This window comes from Triturus cristatus, chromosome 3_1 (genome assembly GCF_964204655.1).
Source record: "Triturus cristatus chromosome 3_1, aTriCri1.1, whole genome shotgun sequence".
Taxonomy (NCBI): Eukaryota; Metazoa; Chordata; class Amphibia; order Caudata; family Salamandridae; genus Triturus; species Triturus cristatus.
In genome coordinates this window covers 883764676-883787158 of record NC_140583.1, presented here as the reverse complement: position 1 = coordinate 883787158, position 22483 = coordinate 883764676, and the positions used below count along the sequence as shown (strand labels likewise).

The window sequence follows — 22483 nt, the reverse complement described above, 5'->3', positions numbered from 1 at the left end:
CCATGTTCCTCTTTCGTCAAAAATGAAACCTATGTAAGGGAAAGTTGGCACTCTGGTTCGCTCCTGTTCGTCCCTCAAAATCTTCTTGAGAAACTTGTTCAATTGTCCAATCACCATAGTATGGGAATTTGAATAATTGATATCCAGGCAAGCAACGTCATGACCTCTGTAAAAGAGTTCAAGAGCCTCTGGAGGCCCACTGTGGTTCTAGCTAATAAAACCGTATTGTCTGCATATTTCAGTGCTGGAATTTGCAATGACCCCGCCCAAGATATGTCTTTGGTAGCACCACGGAGAGCCGTGCTCAAGTTGGTAATATACAGGGTAAAGAATAGTGGGGGGAAAATGCAGCCCAGCCCTTTTATAGGTGCTGTTAATGACCCATCAAGATTATATCTAGCTGAAGCAGTTGGATCCAGATAGAGCTCTTGTAAAAAAAACTCAACTAAGCTCCTATCCAGGCCTATAGCGATTAGCATCTTCCATAATTTTGCCCTATTAACTCGATCAAAGGCTGATGATAGGTCCATGAAGGCTAAGTACATCCAACCTCTTTTGGCAACTGTATACTTTCCGAATATTCAATGCAAATGTAAACACTCATCAATTGTCCCTTTCCCCTGTCTAAATCCATACTTTAAAGGAGAGATGACATTTTCTTGTTCTAACGAATCGCCCATCCTCGCCAGAATCACCAACCCCAAGATCTTAATGGTGGAATCAATCAGAGAGATTGGCCTATAACATCTAGGATCTGACCTGACTCCCTTCTTAAATGCAGGCATAATGACCAATCTTCACCAAGATATAGTGGGCCTTATCTCCAGGCTGCATTAAATACCTGTGTCAAGAATTTTAACCCAGGCTGCCTTGTCAACATTACATAAATCATCCCGAACCACGTCTGGGCCAGGGTCCTTGTTCTTAGACATAGAGGCAATAGCGGCCTCAGTCTCCTCCTCTGTAAAGTAGGCAAATATATCCTCTCTGGAAGTACCTACTAACTTGGTCTGAGCTATATCCCTCAAACTTTCATAAATCCCTGTGAAGTGTTTTACCCACAATTCCTCAGTAAAAGTATGATTAATGACTTGCCAGAATAGAGCACTATTACTTAGGGTGAAGGGATGGATTAACAAGGTCCTTACAAGCTTTCTCCCTGATCTCAATTTTGAGCACTGCCTTGGCTAGCTTATAGTCCTACCATCTCTTTGCTACTGCTAACCTATCTCTCGTAGATTTCTTTAGTGCCAATGTCCGGTTAATGGGGAACTTGAGCAGTTGGAATCAAATTGTCTCTCCCCTGTATGCTGTCCCCGACTATTGGTGGCCCTAAGTTTATCCTTAATGTGCGGACAAATTTTCTCATATGCATCCAAAAGTGCCTAATCATTCCCTGCTTCCCTCAGCCACAATTGAAAATCAGAATTACATTAATCGCAAAGAGAATTAAATAAAAAAAGCATAATTTGAAACCGTGTCCCATTTTAGATGTCACACCTCATCCTGAGAAATAATCTCTGCATTAGTGGGTCCTGAATTTGGTGTCTCAACTTTGGATTCCCCCAAAGCAAGAGGAAGATAAGAGGGTTGTGATCACTAAATTCAGACCACTGCAGAGCAAAGCTATGCACAAACTGAACTAAACAGCTAAGACCAACATATAATCAATAATCGTGTTGGCCTCTCTATACTTTATAGGTGAAAACGATTAGCTCCTTCCAGTCCTCTCAATTATCAACTAAGTTAAAATCAGCCAACAACTCATCTAGCCCACTACCCTCCGTGGAGTGTTCAGAATGCCTTCCTTGTTAAAAACCTCCCTCAAATGTAGCTTCAGTACTGTAGCAGCCCAAAGGGCATGGGTGAATATTAGACTCGCTCATTAAGACCACTAAATAGGGAGCTTTAAATTTCCCTACATGGACTGCAAAAAATATTGTGTAGAGCCAAGGTGTTCCATGGGAGTTATCCGATCAAACGAATTATAAAAATTCAGCAGAAAAATGCTTGAGGACCCTGCTAAATTGAATTTGACAACAAGTACATTTTCCAAACCAGTGGCAATCTGCAAAGGTGTACACCCAATCCCCAGAGAAATCAATGTGAGCAGCCCCCTTTTGCTCTCTTTCCAGCCAAGGTTTGGCCGGCAGAAAGGAGGAGTACCCAGCTGAAGAAAATGTTGTTCAATTTCTCAGGATTCTTGAAAACCCAGTATATCAAATTCTCAATTTTTTTCTAACAGTGACATCATCCCTTATGCTACTGATCACAGCAATATTCCAGTAACAAATATTAAGATATGTGGGAGGCTTAACTTGAACCACATCAGAGCGCAGGGCTAAATTTTATTTGGGTTGGCTAATTTCTACTCTGAGTCAGTCGTTACCTCCATGTCTTCCAATACCTGAAATATATTCCTATACTTCAATGTAACACTTGAGCTATATGTTGGGAAACTGGTCTGCCCACGTTTCTAGGGAGTGTATTCCTACACCCGGTTATCTTGTGCTCCAAAACTGGAGGATAGAAAAAACCCAATGAAACCACTTGGATCCCCAAGCTGGACCCTCCCTTCACAGAATTACCAAAAGTCAATCATCTCACAATATGGGGCTGTCTAAAATTTAACACAATGCAATCCCCATCAAACAGTTTCTGGCAGGAACCCAGCCATGCCTCTCGCCTAGCAATCATGATTTTCCCACTGTCACATCCAGGCAAGCCCCCCTTTGATGGGCACCAGTGTGAGGCTTGACAAATAAGTTTGCTTGTAGTCTCCTCTACCCCTGCAGACCATCTTGGAGCATTCACCAAAATGGCCATAAAATGAGTAGAATCTGGAGGGAGATGGAGTCTATGGGCTGACACACACTTCTGCCTATGGGTAAGAGATGTTGGCATCCTGACCTCATGGTTTTTTAACTCAGTCCCTTGAGATTTTGCCACATTAGGCTGATGAATAACAGTACTATTCAATGTATGGCTGTCTCCCTGGCAGGCATCATCTATCCTCTGCTCCACCCCTAAATATTCCCCACCCCGAACAGGATGCAGCAAACTAAAAGGGGCCGGTACTGGGGGCTGGGTACCTCTCAGAGGGATACTCTGGTTTTGAACATGTCTCTTACCTGACACAATGGAAATTACACTGGTAGAAGGGACTTCCTCCCCCTTGGGTAGGTCACATTGTGTTTTCTTTAGAGACTTCAAACATAACTCCATCGTGATCAAGCAAGTTCTAATAGGGTTCAGCTGGGCATCTATTACCCCTTCAATCCCCTTTAAAATTTCCTCCAACTCGTACTCTCCCATAGCAAGAGGAACTGACCCCTTAAAGTGGCCAGATGGAGCCGGCTGCATTTTCGCAGCGTCACTACACCTACCCTGTTTCTTTAGTGTAGGGGCCAGTTCGACAGGTGATACTACCCTCTCGAGTCTTAGAGATATCAAGGAAAACCTTCTATTAACTTCAGTCGAGGAAGTATCGTGTGAGTGCTGTATCCCATAGGGAGTTAGTAGTGCTCCACTCCTAGAAGTAGAGGGTTCTTCCGCCTGATCATCGACACCTACACAGACTAGCTTAGCACTATTAGTCACGTCCCACAGGCTGCCAGCATGGTCCAAAGACAACCTATGTTCAGTCAAGTCACATTTTCCTTTGCCACTACCCCAATAACTCGCTCCAACATAGCATCAATACTGGTGGTTTTGCACGAGGCATTAGAGCCTCCCATTGGTTCCGTTGCTTTGCGTGACCCCATTTAGCAGACAAACGTTGTAACCAGTAAAGGGAAAGATCTCACTGAGTGGGGTAGGTCCAATAGCTCCGTGTTAGGGGGGTGGCCCAGCTGTGGATGGGCACAGCTTTTGGCCTGGGATTTGCCAGAGTATGTCCTGCGCATGTCCTGTACTGTGTGATGCCCAAATGCACTTTATATCACCAGCAATTAAAGAAAGGTGCGGGCTGCAGCTGACCCCGCCTCAGAGTCCAGGGCCTGATGGTCACTGAATTCCTGGCATACGCTATCCTCGCCCTGCGGGGTGCCCACATGCACCTAATAGCTTCAGCAAAGTAAAGTATGGTGCGAACTGCAGTGGACCCTTCAGAGTCAAAGGGGCTGCTGGTCACTGAAGTCCAACGCAACGCTCTCCCCCAATGTCACAAATAATTTAGGGCTATTTGTGTTAAATGTTCTCCTCTATGGACAGACCACACATGCTCTTTTGGGAGCTACATTACATATGTGGTTATTGTTAGAACTGGGGTTTCTAATTGGCCATGGTATGCACCTTGTCCAAGCAGGAACTACAACTCTAGTCCGGGTAAGCTACATATACACTTAAAGATCACCTGTGCTCACACTCTGGTACCTTGACACAGAGGAGTGGGGCTGAGCTAAAGTGGCAGTGTGTAAAGTATTTGTGCAAGCCACACACACAGTAACAATAAAAACACCACAAAAGATCTAAATAATTGAACACCAAAACTGTAAAAATCCTAAAAGAACAATTTGAGATATTGATTTTTTTAAAGACTAAAAGCAGTGCAGGGATGTAAAGAAGAATATGGTATCCGCATCCCCTCTGGTCATCCTTCATAGGTTCAGGCAGCTTGGGCACCCCTTTGGAGCAAAGTCATCGCCAAGTCTCATCCAGGGATGTAAACAAGTATGTGGTATTGGCATCCACCACACGCAGGCAGGCTGGGAACAGCAAGGCATATGGGAGATTCAAGGTGCGCAGTTGGGCCTTAACTGCTCTATAGGTGCTAGTGTCTCTGGACCTCTGTAGTGTAGTCTTGATATGCCATGATGGTGCTATTGTCTATGTAGGTCCAAGGGCCTTTGGCTCTGAACAATTGCAGGAGTAAGTCCTTGTCCTGGAATTTAAGTAAACAAGCTATGATGGGGCGTAGTGGGGACCCTGGTGCTGGTGGGCGGCTGGGGACCCAGTGCACTCTTGACAGAGAAAAATGTTGGTACTTTATTAGCCAGGACCGTAGTCATAAGCCATTATTCGCGGAATAACTCCGTGCTCGAGCCCTCAACACTTTCCAAAAAACCTAAAAGATATACATTACTACAGCACAAGGGCCCTTCCTTGTCCTCTGCCCTGGTTTGCAGTATTCACATCTCAGTTTGAAGAGTTTTCAGTTGTTCTTGAACGATCTTCATTGTGGATGCAAGGGAGGCCAGTGAGGACTCGGCCTGACCTACTCGCTCCAATAGGCGGGCATGATCCGCTCATATTGTCTCAACCTGTTTAGTTCCTAGTTGAGCCTCCATTGCCTCCTTTGAGTCCTGAATGGCCTACAGAATTTTATCAAACATTCTGGTGTGCTTCTCCAAAGTGGTCTCCAGCTGCTTGATTTGATCTGCGTGATACGGCACCGCCCCCAACATAGCTGTGATGGACTTCTGAGGAGGAGGCCCTTTGGCTTTAGGATGAGCCATATGCATCAGCCATGTTATTCTCAGTTTAGGACTGGTGTTCATAGGCGCATAGGCAGCGCAAGGGTGATGATTCCTTGACCACCCCCACCGTAGCAAGGCTGTGCCAGTTCCATCAGTTCCATGTACTGAGGCCATGCACAGCCCTTACATCTCCAGCAATCAGCACCACAGGGCTCTGCGCAGTAGTACCACTCCAGGGAGGGGAGCCTCAAGGAGCAGGTTTGATCTCACTGCCACCGTCCCAGGACAATCATCAGCCGAGGCTTCTTCAGTAACTGCGAACATGTTGGAAAGAGGCTCCAGTTCATGTCTTGCCACTGCAGCCAACTGTCAGCCAGGGGGGCAGAGAGGTCACTACACTAAACGTGCATACGCCCGCACGTGTTGCCAATATACCGTTGTGGCATTGGGTGGTGTGACCAGCAGAGTTGCGCCGCCCAGCGCGAGCACCAGTGCCTGTTGCTAAAGTCCAGGCCCAATCCAATAGCGGCCATCGAAGGTTAGGTGAGGGAAGTCAAGCACCCCTGTATGCAGCAGCCGTCAAGGAGGGGGAGCTGCATACACAATATCAGGCATCTTTGAATCGGATGCCTCAAGGCAAGATTCTTTGGAGGCCTCAGCGTAGCTCTTTACAGCATGTCCGACAGAGCTGCCATCTTAGCCACTCCCCTGTCTCCATGCGTTGATGGCTGTGTCTGTTCTGTAGATGATATGCCGGAAGGCAATGCATTGGTTCCGTAGAGCGAGGTGCTGGGTTTCTCCATGCAGTTGAGGAATGCGTTGATCTCTCCAAGCTGCTGCGGCGGTGATGGTAGGTTCCAAAGCATTGGGTTCTCAAGGCGTTGCATGGCTTCTGAGAGCGATGCATCAATTCTACTCCCGTAGCCGGGGTGATAAACCGGTTCTGCTACACGCAGACAGTAGATGATTCAAAGTCCATGTTGCCGGTATCTGGGCCCACTTCCAATGAGCCAGGCACAGAAGCAGAGATAGAGACTTTGATATCCCAGTCTCAAGCAACAGGAGGCAAGCAAGTTCTTGGAGCACACTTGGAGTGAAGGCAGAGTACAGCTCTCTTTCAGCAATGTCAGGCAGCAGCAGGACAACAAACAGAAAAGCAGGCCTACCAGATCAGCAGTGCAGTTGAGTCCTTAAAGCAGCACAGCAGTCTTCTGTTAGAGCTTCAGTTGCCAGTCCAGTAGTGTCTGGTTTGAGGGGGGTCAGAGACCCAGTACGTATACCCAAATGTGCCTTTGAAGTGGGGGTGACTTCAAAGCAGCTCTCTGAAGTGCACAGGTTCCCCTTACTTCCAAGCCCTGGCTCCAGACTAGCTATGTACACTGCCTATTCAGTGAAGTGTTAGCCCCTCCCTTCCATCCTGCCCAGACAAGGCCATCAGAATGCAGATTTATGTAAATGGGTGCTCAGACACACCTCTCCTTCCTGAGTTTGTGGTCTTCTAGAGGGAATGCACAAAGTGTACCTGTAGCCCATCACAGACGTTTATTCGAGTAAGGCTGGCTGGCAGATAGAGCAGTTGGTGGAGAGAAATGTCCACTTTCTAAAAGTGGCATTTATAAAACAGTATGGTTAAATCCAACTTCACCAGCAACATTACCATTACAACGATATAAAACATGAAACGGCAACCCCTCTCTGATCAAGAATTACCACTTAATAGTATATAAGGGAATTCCCACTGCTAACGTATGAGAGGAACAGGCCTCGTAGTAGTGGAAAACAAATGTAGCTGTTTGTCATTACCAGGACATGCAAGATTCAAAAGCACATTTCCTACCTTTTACATACATAGCACCTTGCCTTTAGGGCTATCTAGGGCCAACCTTGGGGGTGGCTTGTGTGAAATAAAAGGGGAGTTTATGGCTTGGCAAGTAGTTTGAAATACAAAGTCATAGTAGCAGTAAACTGCGCACACAGGCACTGCAATGGCAGGCCTGACACAGGTTTGAAAGGCTGCTGGTATGGGTGGCACAATCCGTGCTGCTGGCCCACTAGTAGCATTTCATATACAGGCCTTGGGTATATGGTATACCCCTTTACAATCGACTTATAAGTAAACTAAATATGGCAGTCAGCTATACACCATTTGCACACACATTTAGGGAAGAACATCTGCTTTAGCACTGGTCAGCAGTGGTAAAGTGCTCAGAGTCCTAAAGCCAACAAAAAGATTCTGCAAAACATGAGGGAAAAACGCAAATGTTTTGGGGGAAGACCACCCTAAGGATGAAGGTTCTAACAGTTATTAATTTTGATATACCTTTCACTGCCGAGAATATGGCAATGCGCTATATATTGGATTACCGGAAAAGCTGCTAGGCAAGCTGCAAGTTGCGATGAATGATGCTGCCAGGTTGATCTTTAAGCTCCTCAGACGGGCCCGGGCCACACCTTTGCTGCAACAGTTGCATTGGCTTCCCTTCAAACAGCGAGCCAGTTTCAAGGGCCTCTGCATTGCCCACAAGGCCCTTCATGGGCAGGGCCCAGGATACATCAAGGCGCTCCTAAGGACATATGTCCCCGGTCGCACCCTTCGGTCATCCGAGGGAGGCCAGTTGGCCTGTCCACGGTTCAACAACACGACTAAAGGGAGGTGAGCCTTTTCGGTCTTGATCCTGCAGCTGTGGAACAAGCTACCAGGAGATCTCCGGTCAGAACAAGCCCTCCTTCCATTCAGGAGAAAACTGAAGACCTTCCTCTTCACAGAGGCCTAGACATAACGTAGACACTGACCTGGGTCTAACCCTCACTCATCGGGGTGGGCTTTGGCTACTCTCTCACAGCGCTTAGAGACCTGTCGGTATTAGTCGCCTAACAAATCATAATTAACATTAACTGCTAGCCAAGTGCTCTGCTCTCCTGTTGGAGCAGCCCTGCACCATCAGAGTCTGCTTTAAAAAGGAAGGGCATGTACTTTTATGCATAATCAAAAGCAGGCTCAGCATGTCTCACACTTGAAGTCAAACGCAAAACAAATTGGCATTTTTTAATCATTCCAATTGACATCTCACAAAGCTTTTGCTGTGTTTAACATGTTAAAACATTCTTTGGTAAACTGCAGCTTTACATGTAGCTGACATTTGTGTACTTCAAGAAATATATGGTTATTTCCAATGCCCATAGTTTTACATTGCAGTTGTGTCAATTATTAATGAAAAATAATTAAACCATGATATCTGCACATGTGCTTACGCATTATTTTGTCTCCTCAGATTGGGAAACTATGCCTCACTACATGGTCAGATATACTGCAAGCCACATTTTAAACAACTTTTTAAGTCTAAAGGAAATTATTATGAAGGTTTTGGCCAAAAGCAACATAAAGAGCAGTGGAATTCTAAAGTCCAAAGAAGCTCAGTCAATAACACTGACAGTGAAGGGACTCATTCCTGCGGAATAACAGTCATGGAGTCAAATACAGAAATAGAAACTGAGCCGGTGTTACAAAGTCATGCTGAACAAGAGTACTATAACGATTTTGAAGATAATTTAAAGAAAACAATGGAAAGGGGTAAATTAAGAATTGCATGGCCTCCATCAAGTGACAAGCAAAAGAAAACACTTGCAATTGAAGAAGAAATCAAATTGGGGAAACCAAAATGGCCCCCTGGAGAGAATGAACCTCAGGTTAGAAATGCTGATTCACATAATGTATTAGTACCAGAAACGGAGATAGAAGGCAACCTTTCAGCATCAACTAAAAGAGCAATGCCAGGTCCCGGTGAAAATGTATCATCCCTGGTTTCTAATTTGGAAGATGGAGCCCAGGGTTGGGAAACTGAAGCACACGATAATGCGAAGAATGGCCAGGCAAAGGAGACGGTGATTGAGGAAGTAAATCCAAGTGATGATCCTGGAGATGGAAAAGAAAGTGGAGTGAATGCTGAGGAAGGCAGTGAGATTGTAGTAGAAAGTGATGTGAAGGAAAATGGATTTAGTGTAGATGATGAGCTTGATATAGAAAACCATAAGGATTTAAGTAACATAAATAGCAATAATAACAACAGTAATACTGATATTAATGTAGCTGCATTCCAATATCATGACATGCATGCTTCTAATACATTAACAGTATCAAGTTATCATGAGTTCACATTCTATGCACAGAGACCTCATAGGCTTGTAACTCAGACTCAAGGGTCAGATATTCCTCTCACATTTTTTTGTGATAAGTATGAAAGTGTATATCCATAGGTTACTGCACCTGATGAAAAGAAATGCAAAGGAAAGTACTGAAATATTGGATGAAAATGTTTGTTTTTCAGGACCCCGCTTACCTAAAAATCCATCAAAATAGCATACCAGTTTTGTGGCAGATAAGAAGTGAAACACTTGCTTCTGATCATGCAGTAATTGCCACTGAGGATATGAGTTTATGGATTGATCAGTCTTGTTTCTTGTTCCCATCCCTTTATTTGAGTCTCTTCAGCCCAGTAACTAAAAAAGCATAGGCCCAACTCGCAAGGAGTTCTCTATAACTAGGTTTAACTTACTCTGGTAGTATTCCTAGCTTACCCGAGAAGTCCATATGTGAGCTAAGAGCACCATAAGATTACATCACAACACAAAGCTTGTGAATTGGGCCCATGAATCTTATGACAGAATGTCCAGATCTACTGTCATAAACTTAGAAATATGGATGAAACACATTTACAAAATTCGGAAAATGTTTACATTTCTTCTCGTTGTCATACTGTGAAAGGGGGAATGTTGACCAGTTACATTTTGAAGATCAGATTAAAAGACATCAGTGTTATGGTGAGAATCAGTCTGCAGACTAACGTATGCAAGTGACTCAGAATTTATGAACTATAGCATGTATTTTTAATAAAACTATTGTTTTTAAATAGGTATTTTATTAAGACATCTTGGTGGGCAAAATATTCTTCTTAAATATTGGATTCATGTTAGGCTATTCCCTCTTTTATTTGCGCTTGTAGATTTATTTTTTATTCGATCGTTCAAAGCATACTTCTAGATAAAGTCAATCCTTGTATTGAATTCTATTTTGTAATACTTTTTAAAACTATTTCCTTAAATGTTTGGCTATGACGTTTTCAGCTGAGAAAATGTAATGGAATCGCTCTTGCAGAAAAATGAACACATATATGACATGTTGCATCAGCTCCAATGTATTTGACACACAATTATTGTAAGCAACATTTGTTTTCGAAGGAATGAATCACTGGTGAAGTGTACTCAATGTAACAGTCAAATTTGTAATTCAAATTGAAATGGGTGGGTCATGGAAAAGCAAAATTATCCACTTTTGATTAAATCATTTATTGGGACTATATAACACAAAAAACCTTTCTCACATGTACACACACAAATACACCTTTGTTAATTTAGATGGGAGTCTACCTGTTTGCGGTTATCAATTAAACTTCAACTACATTTTAGATTTAGTTCTATGTACATTATTCTTCACAATATGAGTTAATTCGCACCTGGTGTGCAATAAAAGGAGAGCAAGTGTAACAATGTCTGGTCTATGTACATTTGTGTAATTCACTTGGCATGGTTTTAGACATGTACTAGGAATGCTGTTTATGCACAGTATGAAGGCCCAACATGTTTGGAGGATTGACAGTCCGTGTTCCTAAACTTGTTCCTTAGAGCACTTTTCTAGAAAACATTCATTATCATGATATATACGTGGTGTCATTGACAGCTGTATAGATGGTATTTTATTTCATTGTGAAGTGAAAGAAAACCTAGTATTGTGGGTCAGGAACCTACAAAACAGACGACTACAGTAAATACAGTGTAAAGAAAATCCACTTTTAATGATCAAGAAATCTTATATAAACATGTTCAACTAAAGTATTTGTGTTCTTAAATTGTACTTGCATTTGTGCTGCTATTACAATATTTTATCTTGCATGATGGAGCTACATATAATCCGACTGCACACAATAAAATGTATGTTTCAATTTCTGTCTCATCCATTTTCTTTAGAAGGATTTGATTGTTTTAGCTAAAATGTATTCTCTATATTCACAAGATTTTTGTAGAGCGGATCTAAATCTGAGAAATAAAGACAAAATAATACAGTTGTATATCCTACCTGTTAAAGAAAGATATAAAAAAGTAATTTAGTATGGATTAGCTTGCCCAGACAGGTTCCAGGGTTGAATGTCACAATATATAGGTAACTCATGTTGTCCTGTCAAAATATCAAACCCAGAATATCACTTGACACTATATCATGATGGTAGGTGCATATAGGTAAGTATAGATTTACCAAACCTATCTCTGTTTTTTACATACATGCAGTTCATAATGCCCCCCATTTTGAATTTGAACAATTTCTGCTTATTAGTAATGAGGCTATCACCATCTCAAGACAAAATATTATTGCCGCCATTTTATCCTTATCGGATTCAAAATCTTGTTTTGCTTTATGCATCATACTCGACTCCTCCCTCTCCATGACCTGACAGGTCAATGCCCTCGCCTCCTCCTGCTAAAACACTCTCCGCAAGACCTTCAAATGGATCCCCCTCGAATCAATGAAGACCGTCACCCACGCACTCATAACCATCAGACTGGACTACAGAAACGCCCTCTATGCCGTTATCAAAAAGTCTCTGCTCTGCAAACTCCAGACCATACAGAACACCGCATCTAGATTCTTCCTCGGCATCCCTCGACACGAACACATCACCCAACACCTACGAGACCTCCACTGGCTCTCCATTGAGAAGCGAGTAACCTTGAAGATACTTACCCACACCTGCAAATGCCTCCACAACATCGGACCTCAATAGCTCAACAACAGAATCTCCTTCCTTGTACCCAAGATGAACCTCTGATCTGCTGACCTCTCCCTTGCTGAACCCCCGCGCATCCGTAGAGCAAGAACAGGTGGAAGAACCTTCTCCTATATCGCGGCAAAAGCCTGGAATGAGCTGCCGACCGATATCAGATACTCATACACCCTGCACATCTTCAGGAAGACCCTTAAGACTTGGCTCTTTGACGGACCTGAGCTGCTCCCTCCACCCTCACGCTTTGAGACCCTCACGGGTGAGTAGCACGCTTAAAACTCCCTGATTTATTGATTGATGCCAGTGAAAACCTTTTTTAGGGGTGTATTTTTTTTTTTATAGATCTTTTATAATTATATCTTTTAATCTAATATTCCAGTTTTCTGCTGTGTGCAATTCTACATATAGAGCTAGGACTCAATACTATGAGACATGGAAAATATAGATTTCATTTTTGTAAATATTGATTGTTGTAGAGTGCCTTTCTCATCAGCGGCTGCTTTGCGTGAAAGAATTATAAATCTGGACTTGCAACTTCTTGCAAGTTTTTCAAGTCATCTATTTCTTAATGGATCACAGCTACTATCTAATACCAATTAGACTGCTTTAGGCTTTGTTTGTCTGGCTGAAATTAGTCTTCCCCCATCATAAGTACCATTTGTAATAAATCTAGGAGTTACATTTGATTCATATCTCACTTTTGAATCTCAATGAGGGGCTGTAATAAAAGCAGCTCATTATCATTTGCACAATCTATCAAAGTCCACACTTTTCGAGATTGCAATATTCTATTCTATAAATTGACTATACAGTCTTTTCCTAGGTACTCTGCTGTTTAGGTTTTTTGTCTAAATTAGGGGCGGAAAACATTGTGTAATTTTTCAATCATTATAAAAATAATTTTGGGTAAAATATGGCTATTACTCAAATTACACTTGGCTGATGGCAAACCTGAAAATAGTATATGAAGTAATAGCTTGCAAACCAAACTCGTATGAGAGCCAATTTTCATATGGTGAGCAGTGCTTGTATACCTCATCAGCAGCGTCTCCTCCGCTATGGTGGAGGAGAGTCACCCTCTCCTGCTGAGAGCCAGGTGGAGGAGGATAAAATAAAATGATAATAAAACTATTTTATTATCATTTTATTTTTCCTTCCCCGCTTGAGCCAGCAAGCCAAGTCTGGGTGGGGTGGGACCATGTCAAGAGCAGGGGGAGGAGTAGTGCACACTGTAAGTGCGCATGACGGTTAGGCAAGCTGCCTAAGGCCGGCCAAACCATGATGTGCACTTTGATGTCTGTACATCCAAGCTGTGCTGCACAGGCAGATAGAGAAGAGGCACAGGCTACTAGGACCTGAGCGAGCATTAAACCAGCCCACTCAGGCCAATCATGGTGCTGCTCTCCTGCTGTATTAACCTGTGAGCAGTGCCGTGATTGGCATCTCCGAGTCTAGCAGTGTGCTTCAGCCTCTGGGGAATCGGAGTCCGACCGTAGCAGAAGAACCCGAGACGGCGGCCGGCGGCAGCAGGTAGGTGCTTTTTTATGTTATTTAAAACCCCCCAAACATACTGTTAAGAAGAGCAGTCACCACTATAGCTCATGTTTCCTCAGCACACATTTGGTTTCACACTTCTTGCAAGACGTTTTCCGTTGAAATTGCTCTACAGTTGACAAAAAGTCTGTGAAAAGATTTATGCAGAATTTAAACAAAAACTGCATGAAAAACATCTAACCCAATAATATGGATTTACACAAGATTATATCGTGGTAAAACATTTTGGCCTGGCCTATGCACAAACGTTTTAATCCAATTTAGTTAAAATGCAGATGGATCAAAATTTAGATGGCCATGTTGTGTTCAGACTAAAGAGAGCTAGATATATGTCATACACTTTGGGTCCCTCGGATGGTTCCCAGTGAAGGACATGATTACGTTAAAATGCCAAAGCATAAAATAGCAAATTTGATTCTCTTACATAGATGAGAAATAGAAAAAGTATGTTCTCAGATTGATTGAATAGTAGATAATTTATAAGTTTCCCAATTGTAGCCCAATAATAAAGTTTAAAATCTGGAAGCGATCACTCAACACACATGACAGGTAGTTTGATACATCAAATGACCCTATGTGCTCTCTTATATTGCCATATAGACCTATACATAGCAGTGACAAAAACATGAAATAGTAGTTATTAGGGAAATTTTAATCAATATAAGTAGAATATCTCCATTTTAAAATGTTGCATTAATTCACTAAACTAAAAGGAACCAGAAGCATCAGTCCATAAAAAATGTAGATGATCATTCAAAAAGAGGTACCTTCCTCTTAAAAGCAAATTTCATTTGTGCATTTTCATTACACATAGTTTGAGGAGCGGCTCACAATTAATGCAAACAATTGTATCCACATTTTTACATGTAACTTGATACCCAAATTAATGGCTCCTGATGCAACCCAACTTCTTGAACAATGAGCCTAGCATTAAAACCCACCTTGCACACCATTGACTAAAGATGTTGGCATGAAGCCCAGTCAAAGGGTTTCTCGACATTAAGTATCATCATACCAGTTGACTTATGCACCATATGAACCACATCAAATAATTGAAGAGCAGTATTAATATGCACTGTGATTAATCCATGTTGCTGTGGAAATACAGTACTTTTCATAATCTTGCTAAAACACATTTGCCAAAAATGCATTGTATACTTTTTCATCTACATTAATCAATATATATTGATAAGATATACTTCAGTATGATTTTGTTCTCATATGTGCTATGTGCTGACTATGCCTTTCTTCAGGAACAGAACAATAGTGATCAGATTCCAAGATGGTGGGATTTCTTGACCATAGGTTATCCCTGTGATGATCTCTAGCAATATTGGTTCCAAAATATGGTAAAAAATCTTATAAAATTTCAGTGGGATCTCTTGAATCTTTACCACCTGGAAGTAACTGAATAGCCATTAGGATGTCTTAAGTGATAGCTTCAGTCAAGAAATTACCTTGTCAGTTAGATATGGAATATCAATTTACCCCAACATTAGTTTGAGTCAGATACTGATCATTGTACAACCTTTGATAGTATAGCTCAATTGATCTTATTTCTCGAGGGTGAGTCTGCAAGTTCGCAAAACTCGATCGCTAAAAAGTCAAAGATCTTTGGGTTGTGTATATTTGCCTCATCTGCTGCACAAATTACAAACGTCTGGTAATCATCGGTAGTCTGAGCAATTCCAAATCAACCATGTGCATCCTCAGTACATTTATTCACCTTTTCTATATGCTTTTTTACCAGTATTGCAATACCTCTGAAGGATACCTGTTGTGATGTGGAAACAACAAATTCATACCATATCTGTCTAAAAAGATAATGGTCTTTAAAAGCAACATGTATTTTAAAAAAAAGCAGATTAAATCTGGCTTAAATTAGGACAGCTCTTCACCTCCTAGATTCCTCTTATTTGGGCTATTGTGGCCTTTATTCCAACTAGCAATACTCAGTTTGGATGTTGGACCAATAATCTATATTTATCAATATCACTGATTGACATTTGGGAGAAATACCATTTAGCTACTCCATCCTAACCTTTAGATTCAGTCAACAACACCTATTACCCCCTTTCTCATATTTCACATATTCCAATTACTGCAGCCAACTACTGCAACTATCATATCTTCACTACCTCCAAATATGCACCCACTCCTGGGGACAAGTACCACCATTGTAGCTGTCAGGTGAAAGATCAGCCACATGAGTCCTACATCACCCACTTGCCTGCTCCCCTACCACATACAAAATAAGATACAGAAAGTCATATGAGCTTCTCCCAGACTCATAGTACTGCATTTAAATAAATGTTTATTACATATGTATTTAACAAGATCACTGGAAATTGCAGTGGCCTTCTCAATTCTCTGGCCCTATGAGTTCCTCAAGAATGTATGTGATTTTCTTATGTGCACATAAAGGTAGCACATTCCTAATCAGCTTAAATTCGGTAGGCTTGGTACAATATCCTAACTCACACATATAACGCAGTACACAACATAGACCCCACCTAACTCAACCGCCGTATGCACTTCCAGCAACCTCCTAGGCACCACCGCTCAGATATAATCTCACTAGCACATGTACCCTGCATACAAAAAACAAAGCTGGAGGTTGGACATCTAATGCATCTCCCCCAAAGCATAGAATGACCTCCCACAACACATCAGAGCCTCCTCATCACTTCTTGAGTACCAAAAGAATTTGAAGATCTGTCTTTTTGAATAATCTCACCTGGGAGACAGCCAGCTCCTCACCTGTGAAGCACATTGATACCGTCATGGGTGATTAGCACGCTACACAGACATAACATAACGAGAAATATCTGGGCACCCAGTTCCTGAAGGGGTCGGATAATTTTACATGGATGCCACCTGCGGTCTACAGTCACATGACAGAACTCGGGGTATGCAAGAAGAATGTTACCCAGGAAATGCCAAGTAAATAGGATGAGCATGTTCAGAGACCAGCTGTTTTGATAGAAATTTCCTATATATCAAAATAAGTTGTGCAGATGAATTAGTTTCTCCACAATGGAAATGTGTGTTCTTTTTATCTGTTCATCAAAGTCCCAATTTGCTAGGTCAACAAATGCATTTTAGAAAAGAGCCACAATGGTTTGGCAAGGCTCATTACCCTCTGCACCCTCCATAATCTGAAACATCTTAACATTATTTTGCATATGATTACTCTCCTTATCTCTAGCTGCCACTGAATATTGTTGGCCTTGTTCTCGTGCTCCTCCAAATGATTCATCAGCTTTGCAGTTGTTTCAGTTTCTTCCATTCGTTTTCAATTTCTGAAAATCAAATAATTCTGCAAGTGACTCGCCAATCATCTGAACTCATCTTTACTTAAAATGATCACCTTGCGTAGACTGGAGAGATCCCCGCATAGCCCCTTGGGTACAGGTCAAATCACTGAGGCTCTGACTTATCCAGCCTAATTTCTTACATATGACATAGAACACCGGTGTGGCTCTGCCCTGCTGGCACGCTGGTGTGCTGCCGCTGTTCGTAGCTGCCAGCTCACCTATATTACATGGTGTGGGAATGTCCAGTGATTGCCAGGTACTGGCAAACTATCCCAACACGCTCTCAAAAGTGATTAGGAGACTGATAGACTGTTCCACTGTGATTGTATTGTCGGGTGTCCTAGAAGGTTCTAGTGACACAATTGGGGATAGGACCCTGGTGGGTATTGGGGTGGCTTTTGTGAAGAGGCTCAATGCTAGATTCTGGTGAGCAGCTTCCCGTCCAACACTGGTCCCTTGGAAGCAGGCAATGGACTGGTGCGCTGCACAGGAGAAGGCAATCAACGCATTCCACATCTGCACCCAAGAAGCACATGAAAATCTGGGGTATATGGTTGACGTATCGTGGGATACTTTGACTATGACATGTACGTATTCACAATGTTTTTATATGGTGCAACTTGTGAATCCTTACTCTCCCCTGCAAGTGGCTGTGCAAGACAGTGGTTGTGCAATTAAAATTCAGTTTCTAATTTTTTTTTTTATTACCTTTTGTTTCTTCACAATATGATTCTATCTTTCAATCGGTCCGTTTTCATTGACATATGGTCTTATGAGACATTTCATCAGATTCTACAGGGGTATCTAGCGTTGATAGTTTTACGAAGCCTATTACCAGATACATCTCTTTTGTCAGTAGTTAAGACATTCTGAAGTTTTTTGCAGTAAGTAATCACACTTAGAAGTTATGAGCATTCAAAATAAATGTGCTGATTTAAGTTAGCATAACTGTCTGTGCCATATTAACAGATTTATATGCTAACCTTGAAAGGCCTATTTTTCACGTTGAATTGTTTTGCAGAAGATGGTTTTCTTTTTGCTTCAGAAGCTGTAACTTTCCAGAACTCTTCTATTAGTTAGAAAATAGGCATTTGTTTGTATTTCATAAATGATAGTGAGGTTCTAACCGAACTGGAGGAGATCACAGGAAGCATGATAATGGGAAGAGCTGTGTGAACCGCAAGATGTGGATGAATTGTCTTTTCAAGGACTTATTTTTGTGGTCCCTTGTGAAGACATGAGAAACTAGGGAGTTTACCTGCCCCCAGTGATTTCAGACCTCTTATTTAATATCGAGAATGGGGAATGTGTTATCTGTTTCCATGTGTATTTTGAATTTATATTTGTGTGTGTTCCTAAAGTAGGTTCAGAACCTTTCTCTCAACCCTCTGGCTTTATATGGCTAGAGCTCTTTGGACTTCATTGAGGTCCGTAGAGTTCTCTCTCTTCAGAAGACATTTCCACTTAAGCTTTTTCACATAGAGAATATGTCTGCTGATTTACAGCTGAGAGTATTTTTTTGGCTTGATATTTCTTTGGCTTGAATTTGAAAGCTTCATGCTTGTTTATTATTTTCTCATCAGAGCTCTTTATTGGGTTACTGAACTGACACCTTTATTCTAACTATTTGTCAATCAAAGTCTTTAATTTAGTTTAGGGAAATTCCTTTATGGAATACACTTGTTGCATTATTACTTTTTTTAATTACAATTGTAACTAATATTGGGTTTTATCTTGTTTTTAAATACCTACTAATGATTTACTTGACTCTATAACAGTGATGACTAAAGACAAATCATTTCAGAATAAAATAATTTAACTTACTAAATTGTTAATAAAACTCTTTAACATGCTCAGAAATCTCTGTATTCACTACATTAAAGTAAATGAATTTGTTGACAAAGAATAACTGATGTAAATGATCGCTCCTTTTAAACTCTTTTCGACAACAATCAAAGGTCCATACAACCAGGGGTGGGGGTGGTTTATTTATTGCACCCAAAGCTTAAGATACATACATCCCAGCTGCGTCAAGTGGTAGCAAGAGGATGGTTTATGTCGCAGGAGAGAAAGGAGCTGAAATAGATTGCCCAAGATTAGAATTACCCATGTCCTATAAGTCCAAAGTCTAAACTTAAGGATGGAAGAAGTGTATTGTTCTGAAAGCAGTTGCAGCGTTCGAAGAGTTTGTATCAATAGGGTTAAGCGTCATATTTGTCTTTGTTGAGTTTTTTGTTACTGTGTGGAGGTTATTTATTTTTTTATATAAAGATTGATGGCTTAGTTGTGTTTTGGTGCTTGATGTTGAGTAGTGGAAGTTAACAGACTAGTTCAAGATCCCAAATAGTTAAGAAATAATAAGTGGCATTGTTTGTCTGCTTAGGTTTTGTGGTGTTGGTTCTTTAGGTACCATTGACCTCACAATTAAGATAGGGATTATCACGAATTGTTGTAATTGAACTAATCGTGAATGGTGTTAGTGGAACCTATAGAGCAAAGAGGAAACTATGCCAGTCAGGGTGATTGCCTGCTGGTCAAAATTTCATATGTGTCTGTGAGGAGGTCAGAAGGATTTACTTTGTTTCTTGTGTGAGTACACTACTTTGAAATTCCTTAGTTGTGAAGGCAAGAGTTATTTTTTATACTGTGTTTGCTTAAAGTTGTGGAATACAGTGTATGAGGAAAATTGTAAAGGAGGATGAACTGCAATGAGGAATGAGAATTATGTCAGTGTGCGCTGTGCTGGAATAGGTCAGTTGGTGCGAAGTGCTGCCCTGGGGTTGGATGGTGAATCATCAGGTGCTTTCTTGTGATAGGCTCATGAAAAGGGATTGCGTTCGGATTGAAAGTGAATATCCATTTGTATGGAGCATTAAATTGAGAAAACGTCACAACCACTACAACACTTTCAATTGCAACTGCACATGCTGAAGCAGCCACTACTGTAATTGCTTCAGGTGTTAAAGAATCTGTTGTTACCATTCCTGCATCAGTGTCACAGGTTGTAACCGCTCAGACGTTAGCAATTTCTGTTGCAACTGCACCAATCAATATTGTACTGAATCCTGTTGTTCCATGAGCTGTAAGAGTAACAGCTCAACAGGGCTTGTTTCCATGCTTCAAAACCTGGAGATTGTTGCCTGGACCCCTCCACAGAATGTTCAATCATTGAGAGAAGGGAGAGGAATTGTTTCCAGAACACCAATTGCAGAAGGAGAGCCAGGATCATTTGCTGATGGGATTGTTCTCCAATGGTTTGAGGAACCTCCTGAGAGCAAAAGAACATGAGATACAGGGAGACCATCTCCTAGTCGAGAAAAGGAGAGGCCCCTAGAAACTGAAATTGTAGGTGTAATTTGAAGAGATTATTAGATGTTTCACATTTGAATCAATATCAGGAAAATGAGCTGATATACCTGCGCAAGGAAATCACAAGATGTGCAGGTGCCACACATACACAAACTGACGGAATTGGTGGTAAATATGAGGTAGATCTCACTGAGTATCCCTCAACAGAAAATCTTTAGGGCACAGTTCGATGATGAAGCAATTGTGGCCATGCGAACCTCAGGGATGGGATTGCACATTGCTGAATTGGTGAAGTGCTTTTAGAAATGTAGCGATTTTACCAGGTTAGAGAGCAGGTGGGCAAAGAAACAAGGAAAGAAAAAGAAACAATCTGACACTACAGAAGTGAATGGTAAACCACCACCAGCACCCAAATGAAGATGAAACTTTAACTTTCCCTATGAGGGAGATACCAGGTAGAGGGTATGTTCATGTACCATGGCGTAGAGTTGATCTTGCGACAGTCATGAACAACTTTCCAAAATTGAGAGATTATGCCATCCAGTGATATGCAAAAGTTGATAGGTTTGTGAAGCTTTCAAAGGTTTTGTGGACAGATTTGAATACTTTCTTTGATATTGTGGTACCAAGTGATCTATAGGCTTGAATGTAAGATAGCTGTGCAATGGCCAATTACAGAGTCTCCAAGAGTTGCGGGTACCAGTGCACCCTCACCTACGTTGATGACAAAGAATGATGAGGTGATTACCTTTTGTATTTATTTATAAAGTTTTATATAGCCCAGACTTGACCCTAGTAGAGTATCCGAGCATTTTACAATTGGTTAGGAAAGAATGAAAATATGACATCCAAGCAACACAGATGCTGTCAATATCCATTGTAAATGGAGGAGGTCAAAGACTCTACCACCCAGATGATGAACGGCGAGTGTGAGACAGTGTGACACTTATATTCCATATGCTGAGTCAGGGAATTCTAGTGTGGATATTTGTTCATCAGAAACAGTTTTACCTCTTTTTTAACACCTAGAAGGGGGGGGGGGGCGGGACCCCCAATAAAAGTGGGAGAAGCAGGAAGAAGCTTAAAGTGGGGGCATATAGTCCCATAGCTATTTCATGAGTCCCTCCAAACTCAGTGTCATAGAGAGTTTGCCATCTGTAATGATGGTGAGGCAAGCGCTTCAGACATTATGGATGCATTTGGGGAAATGTCTACTGCTATAGGGAAGTTACTACAGGCCCCAGGTGGGGGCCGTAAGCAGTTAGGCCCAAGATGGTTCGATTCGGCGTGTTCCCACGCTTCCAGGACCCTGAGAAAGGCTCTGGGTGCTAGACAGCGGGACCAGGTGGCAGTCAATGGCCTAAGAAGAGCATATAAGGATGCTTTAGCTACCCGTAAGTCTGCCCTGAAGGGGGAGGCATGGTCTGATTTAGTCGAGGCTAGCGCAATAGCTCAAAGTTCTGGGGCATCGTTAATAGTCCCTTACTATCTGGGGAATGGTACCTATTTTGATGACCACATTACAGAGGACGAATGGGTACACCACTTTGAGGGCATTTTTCGGTCGGATATCCCGCTAAAACAGAGGGAGGACAGGGAGGTAGGCAAGGCTTACCTTGTTTTTAAAACGCAGGAGGTGAGGGCTGGTATTCTAGGATTGTCTAAAAATAAGGCCTGACGGGATCCCGGCTGATCTCTACATCACCCATGTAGACACCTGGACACCGGTTCTCAGATGTCATTAATGCTGCAATCCAGGTCTGTCGCCCAGATTCTTGGGCCTTGTCATTGTCCCAATTTTTAAAAAGGGAGACTGGGACAGTACCCTTTGCTATGGGCCGATTTCTCTTCTGGACTCTGTGGTAAAGGTGGTGGGTCGTATTGTTCTGGGTAGAATTGTACCTTGGGCCTATGAAAATAACTTTTTAAGTGACATTCAATGTGGCTTCCGCCCAGGCCGTTCCACCGTGGAACAATGTTTAAATCTGTACATGGTTCTGACTAAGTATACTGTGGCGCGTTCCAGCACCATATACCTAGCCTTTATGGACCT

At 42.0% G+C, this 22483-nt stretch overlaps 1 protein-coding gene across 5 annotated transcripts in view; it reads left to right on the top strand.

Moving 5' to 3' along the window:
- XIRP2 (xin actin binding repeat containing 2) overlaps positions 1 to 11413 on the top strand; it is a 1007304-nt gene extending 995891 nt beyond the window's left edge. For all 5 annotated transcript variants that reach the window (XM_085645384.1, XM_085645388.1, XM_085645386.1 and 2 more), the window contains one exon: positions 8690 to 11413. The gene's annotated coding sequence lies outside the window, so the exon portion shown is untranslated. The remainder of the gene's footprint in view (positions 1 to 8689) is intronic.
- Positions 11414 to 22483: the final 11070 nt, after the last annotated feature.